At 45.5% G+C, this 6000-nt stretch overlaps 1 protein-coding gene across 1 annotated transcript in view; it reads right to left on the bottom strand.

Moving 5' to 3' along the window:
• Positions 1–6000, bottom strand: part of vps36 (vacuolar protein sorting 36 homolog) — a 76178-nt gene that overhangs the window by 19436 nt on the left and 50742 nt on the right. The window lies entirely within an intron of this gene.

The raw sequence follows: 6000 nt of genomic DNA, 5'->3' as shown, positions 1-6000 counted from the left end.
CTCTTGCGGTGATCACTTGTTTCAGTAACTCAAACCTGCACTTTCACACTAAGCAGCTCTGTCTGAAGACACCTGTTAGCAAGCTGGCACAATTGTTACTTTTAGACCGACAGCTGCATGAGCTGATATGGTAGTTGCAGAATAAGAAAATTATGTCTGGAATATAAGTTGATCATAATTATATACGCTTGCCACATAATGGCAGAGGATTGAAATTAATGTCAAATCATTTACACCTTCTCCCTTTAAAAAAACATTTACCTTTAAGCATAACGGTGGTTAAACTTTGACATGTCTTAAATGACTATGCGGTGGTGGCTCTGACTTCATATATTGTATTATGAAGACTTCAGAAAGGCTAATATTGGCTCACTTGTAGCCCCAGGTCAGAACAGCACTGGAAACACTGGATGATGCTGTCATCTTCCTGCTGAACGGAGCCTACCCTCCATCTTGAGAAATGGGGTAGCAGGGTGAGGATATTCTGTTTTTTTGACTTCACTAGCACATTCAGCACCATACAGCCCAAACTGTTTGTGGAGAAGCACCAGTCGATGTGGGCTGATGCTATCAGTGTTCTGGAAAATGGGCTGCCTAACTGGAAGACCACAGTTTGTGTGGCTTAAGAATTATGTATCGGACATGGTCATGAGTAGCACAGGTGTTCCATGGTACCTGCACTGGTTTCCTTCCTGTTTACCCGGTGCACTTCAGACTTTAGGTACAATACTGAATCATAATTTCTGAAAAAATTCTGATGACACAGCCATAGTTGGGTGTATTGATGGTGGGCAGGGGAATAAATACTGAACAGTAGTGAAGGACTTTGTTCAGTGGTGCAAACTGAATCACCTGCAGCTCAACATCAATAAGATAAATGAAAATATTGTGGACTTCATGAAAGTCAAGCCCACCCTACTCCCGGTTCTCAATGATGATGAAGATATGGAGGTGGTGAGGACTGTCACGCATGCGCATCAGAGGAGCACTTTTCCGGCTCATCGAAGGTAAGCAATACCCCACTGGGGTGAGGAAGGGGCATTGTCGCTAACAGTATCATCTCTTTTCTTCCCCACAGCACTAAGAAGATGCCTTTTATGGTCTACTGATTCCACCCCTTCCAGTTGGAGATCAATAAAAATATAATGTCCCCATACTGAGACGTCTCAGTTGGACCAGGACTTAACAGAGTACAGAGTTCCCCGATCCTGATCCGCTCTCACAAGCCCGTAGCTTTTTCTGCTAAGGAGGCTGCTTTTAATAATTTTTATTCTGTTCCTTTGTGCTTTGTGCCCTCGTGTGCTTGTTTTGTTTAAACTTGCTATGAGGTTTAAAGGGGCAACCAGACTGGCATCCCATTACTTAAGCTTTGTTGATTTTTAATTTTTACCCTCTTTTCGCATGATCTTTTGGGGGGTCAGAGAACAGGTTCATCCATTGTACAGCGCCAATGGAGCAATTTTCAAGTTAAGGGCCTTGCTCAAGGGTCCAAATGGATTAGAATCCTATCTGGCAGTACCAGGATTTGAACTAGCAACCTTCCAGATACCAATGCAGATCCTTAGTCATTGAGGCACCACTCTGCCAGTACTTTTCTGGACTCGCTCTGTATTTCTTCCATCCATCCAGAGCACGTAACCTAACCCAGCCACAGGGGATGCAAAGACCAGTGTGTTTCTTTGTGCCGGTCCCAAGCCCGGATAAATGGGGAGGGTTCCGTCAGGAAGGGCATCCGGTGTAAAATTTTGCCTAATCAATATGTGGAGAACAATACAAATTTACATACTGGATCGGTCGAGTCCCAGGTTAACAACGACTGCCACCAGTACTGTTATCCAACAGGGTGCTGGCGGAAATTGGGCTATTGTTGGCCGAAGGAGAAGAAGAAGAGGGGGGAGACGTGTCCGGAGGCAGGAGGAGAGGAGGAAGGTAAAGAGAAAGGAACGGAGGGTAGGAACTTTGAATGTTGGCAGTATGACTTATAAGGGGAGAGAGTTACCAGATATGATGGAGAAAAGGAAGGTTGATATATTGTGCGTGCAAGAGACTAAATGGAAGGGGAGTAAGGCCAGGTGGATTGGAGGTGGATTCAAATTGTTCTATCATGGTGCAGATGGGAGGAGAAATGGGGTAGGAGTTATTCTGAAGGAACAGTATGTCAAGAGTGTTTTAGAGGTGAAAAAGAGTGTCAGGCAGAGTAACCATTATGAAGCTGGAAATTGGAGGTGTGATGATGAATGTTGTTAGTGCATATGCCTCGCAAGTTGGGTGTACGATGGAGAAAGAAGATTTTTGGAGTGAGTTGGATGAAGTGATGAACAGTGTACCCAAGGGAGAGAAAGTGGTGATTGGAGTGGATTTCAATGGACATGTTGGTGAAGGGAAAAGTGGAGACAAGGAGGTGATGGGTAGGTATGGTGTCACGGAGAGGAATGAAGAACATCCGAGGATAGTGGATTTTTCCAAAAGGATGGACATGGCTGTGGTGAATACGTATTTTAAGAAGAGGGAGGAACATAGGGTTACGTACAAGAGTGGAGGAAGATGCACACAGGTAGATTACATCCTATGCAGAAGAGTCAATCTGAAGGAGGTTAAAGACTGCAAAGTGGTGGCAGGGGAAATTGTAGTTAAGCAGCACAGGATGGTGGACTGTCAGATGACGTTGGAGATTAAGAAGAGGAAGAGAGTGAGGGCAGAGCCAAGGATCAAATGGTGGAAGTTGAAAAAGGAAGACTGCAAGGTTGAGTTTAGGGAGAAGGTGGAACAGGCACTGGGTGGCAGTGAAGAGTTACCAGACAGTTGGGAAACTACATCAGATGTGGTAAGGGTGACAGCAAGAAGGGTGCTTGGTGTGACATCTGGACAGAGGAAGGAGGAAAAGGAAACCTGGTGGTGGAATGGGGAAGTACAGGAGAGTATACAGAGGAAGAGGATGTCAAAGTAGAAGTGGGATAGTCAGAAAGAAGACAAGAGTACAAGGAGATAAGGCGCAAGGTGGAGAGAGAGGTGGCGAAGGCTAAAGAAAAGGCGTATGATGAGTTGTATGAGAGGTTGGACACTAAAGAGGGAGAAAAGGACCTGTACCAATTGGCTAGACAGAGGGACCAAGCTGGGAAAGATGTGCAGCAGGTTAAGGTGATAAAGGATAAAGATGGAAACATACTCACAAGCGAGAAGAGTGTGTTGAGCAGATGGAAAGAATATTTTGAGAGGGTGATGAATCAAGAGAACGAGAGAGAAGAGATTGGATGATGTTGAGATATTGAATCAGGAAGTGCAACGGATTAGCAAGGAGAAAGTAAGGACAGCTATGAAAAGGATGAAGAATGGAAAAGCCGTTGGTTGAGATGACATACCTGTGGAAGCATGGTGGTGTTTAGGAGAGATGGCAGTGGAGTTTTTAACCAGATTGTTTAATGGTATCTTGGAAAGTGAGAGGATGCCTGAGGAGTGGAGAAAAAGTGTACTGGCGCCAATATTTAAGAATAAGGGGGATGTGCAGGACTGCAGTAACTACAGGGGGATAAACCTGATGAGCCACAGTATGAAGTTATGGGAAAGAGTAGTGGAAGCTAGGTTAAGAAATGAGGTGATGATTAGTGAGCAGCAGTATGGTTTCATGCCAAGAAAGAGCACCACAGATGCGTTATTTGCTCTGAGGATGTTGATAGAGAAGTATAGAGAAGGCCACAAAGATTTGCATTGCATCTTTGTGAACCTGGATAAAGTATATGACAGGGCGCCTCGAGAGGAGCTGTGGTATTGTATGAGGAATTTGGGAGTGGCAGAGAAGTACGTAAGAGTTGTACAGGATATGTACGAGGGAAGTGTGACTGTGGTGAGGTCTGCGGTACGAGTGACGGATGCATTCAAGTTGGAGGTGGGATTACATCAGGAATCGGCTCTGAGCCCTTTCTTATTTGCAATGGTGATGGACAGGTTGACAGATGACAGGAGTCCCCATGGACTACGATGTTTGCTGATGACATTGTGATCTATAGCGAGTGTAGTGAGCAGGTTGAGGAGACCCTGGAGTGGTTGAGATATGCTATTGAGAGGACAGGAATGAAGGTCAGTAGGAACAAGATAAAAATGTGTAAATGAGAGGGAGGTCAGTGGAATGGTGAGGATGCAGGGAGTAGAGTTGGCGAAGGTGGATGAGTTTAAATACTTGGGATCAACAGTACAGAGTAATGGGGATTGTGGAAGAGAGGTGAAAAAAAGAGTGCAGGCAGGGTGGAATGGGTGGAGAAGAGTGTCAGGAGTGATTTGTGACAGACAGGTACCAGCAAGAGTGAAAGGGAAGGTCTACATGATGGTAGTGAGACCAGCTATATTATATGGGTTGGAGACGGTGGTACTGACCAGAAAGCAGGAGACAGAACTGGAGGTAGCAGAGATAAAGATGGTAAGATTTGCATTGGGTGTGACGAGGATGGACAGGATTAGAAATGAGGACATTAGAGGGTCAGCTCAAGTTGGACGGTTGGGAGACAAAGTCAGAGAGGCGAGATTGAGTTGGTTTGGACATGTGCAGAGGAGAGATGCTGGGTATATTGGGAGAAGGATGCTAAAGACAGAACTGCAAGGGAAGAGAAAAGAGGAAGGCCTAAGAGAAGGTTTATGGATGTGGTGAGAGAGGACATGCAGGTGCTGGGTGTGACAGAGCAAGATGCAGAGGACAGAAAGATATGGAAGAAGATGATCCGCTGTGGCGACCCCTAACGGGAGCAGCCAAAAGAAGAAGAAGAAGAAGATCCAGAGCACCTAAACTGTGGGTAAATTAGAGTGCTTCTGAATGACAAGTTTTAGAGGAGTACTAACGCGGAGGCTATACACAAGAAGGGTCAGAGTTGTGTCTATTTCCTGAGCAGGTTTAAGTCATTTGCTATATGAAGGCCACTTTTTCATGTTTTCAACCAGTTTGTAATGGCCAGTGTAATTTTCTCTTTGGCAGTGTGCTGGGAAAATGGCATTGCTGCCGGTGATGGCAGCAGACAAAACAAACTGATTAAAAAGGCTGGTTCAGTCTTGGAGTCAGACAGCACTCACTGCAGGAAGTGGTAGAACAAAGGGCACTCAGGAAGCTGTTTACTATTCTGGACAATGACTCTCACCATCAGTAACAGACTGAGACAACAGTGTTGCACCAAGGAGTGCTACGTGAGGTGGTTTGTACCTTCAGGCATCAGCCATCATGAGTCACCACATGGCTGAGGTGGTCTTGTTCCATGTACTGTATACTGAGCTGGTCTAGCAGACAATGATGGTATGTCCAAAATAATGTGCCAATGACTGATGTCCTGCACTGTCAAATTGTAACTGATACTGTAAATATGTGCAATTCTAATCTCATGTAGTGAATTACCAACACTTTGTTAAATACTTACAGATAATTTCTGTTATATATTTATTTATACCTTATTAACATATTTAAGATTATAATTCTTGTTTTAGGTACAGTACAAGTAAGCCCGCGATTCGCTAGCGAATTGTAAATCCTAGAATGGCAATCAGTTTCTGTTCCGTCCGATATGTGGAGGGATGACATATCATGGAGGGCGGGTGCGTCTGGGGAAATGTCATTTAATCCAATAAGCATATCTGTACTAAAGCGGTTTCGTTTTGTGGAGATGTGTCTGTTGCCTTCGCTGACACCGACTGCTTGAACAGGTTGTGTTGTTTGGGGGCCACCTACTGACTCTGGGAAGCCGCTGCGTCTGACTGTGGGGTGAGCGCCACAGCGCAATATGCGCCTCAGTGGGAAGCCGCTGCGTGAAGACATATCATGGAGGGTATATGCGGTGGTGTGGGCGGTCGCGTCCGGGTGACTGTACAACCTGGCGTGCACGCTTTACCTCAGGTGTAGTTCACAGGTCGTAGTCTCGTTTCTGTGTTTTGTTTGGTTTGAGCCGTGACTCCTTTCGCAAGCGCGTTGTAGGCGCGCGCGGCAGGCACCACAGCGTTTTGGGACGCCGCTGCGTTTGACTCTGGGGC

This window comes from Erpetoichthys calabaricus, chromosome 4, assembly GCF_900747795.2.
Source record: "Erpetoichthys calabaricus chromosome 4, fErpCal1.3, whole genome shotgun sequence".
Classification (NCBI taxonomy): Eukaryota; Metazoa; Chordata; class Cladistia; order Polypteriformes; family Polypteridae; genus Erpetoichthys; species Erpetoichthys calabaricus.
Note: the sequence above shows the minus strand (reverse complement) of the source record. Positions and strands in the feature narration are given on the sequence as shown.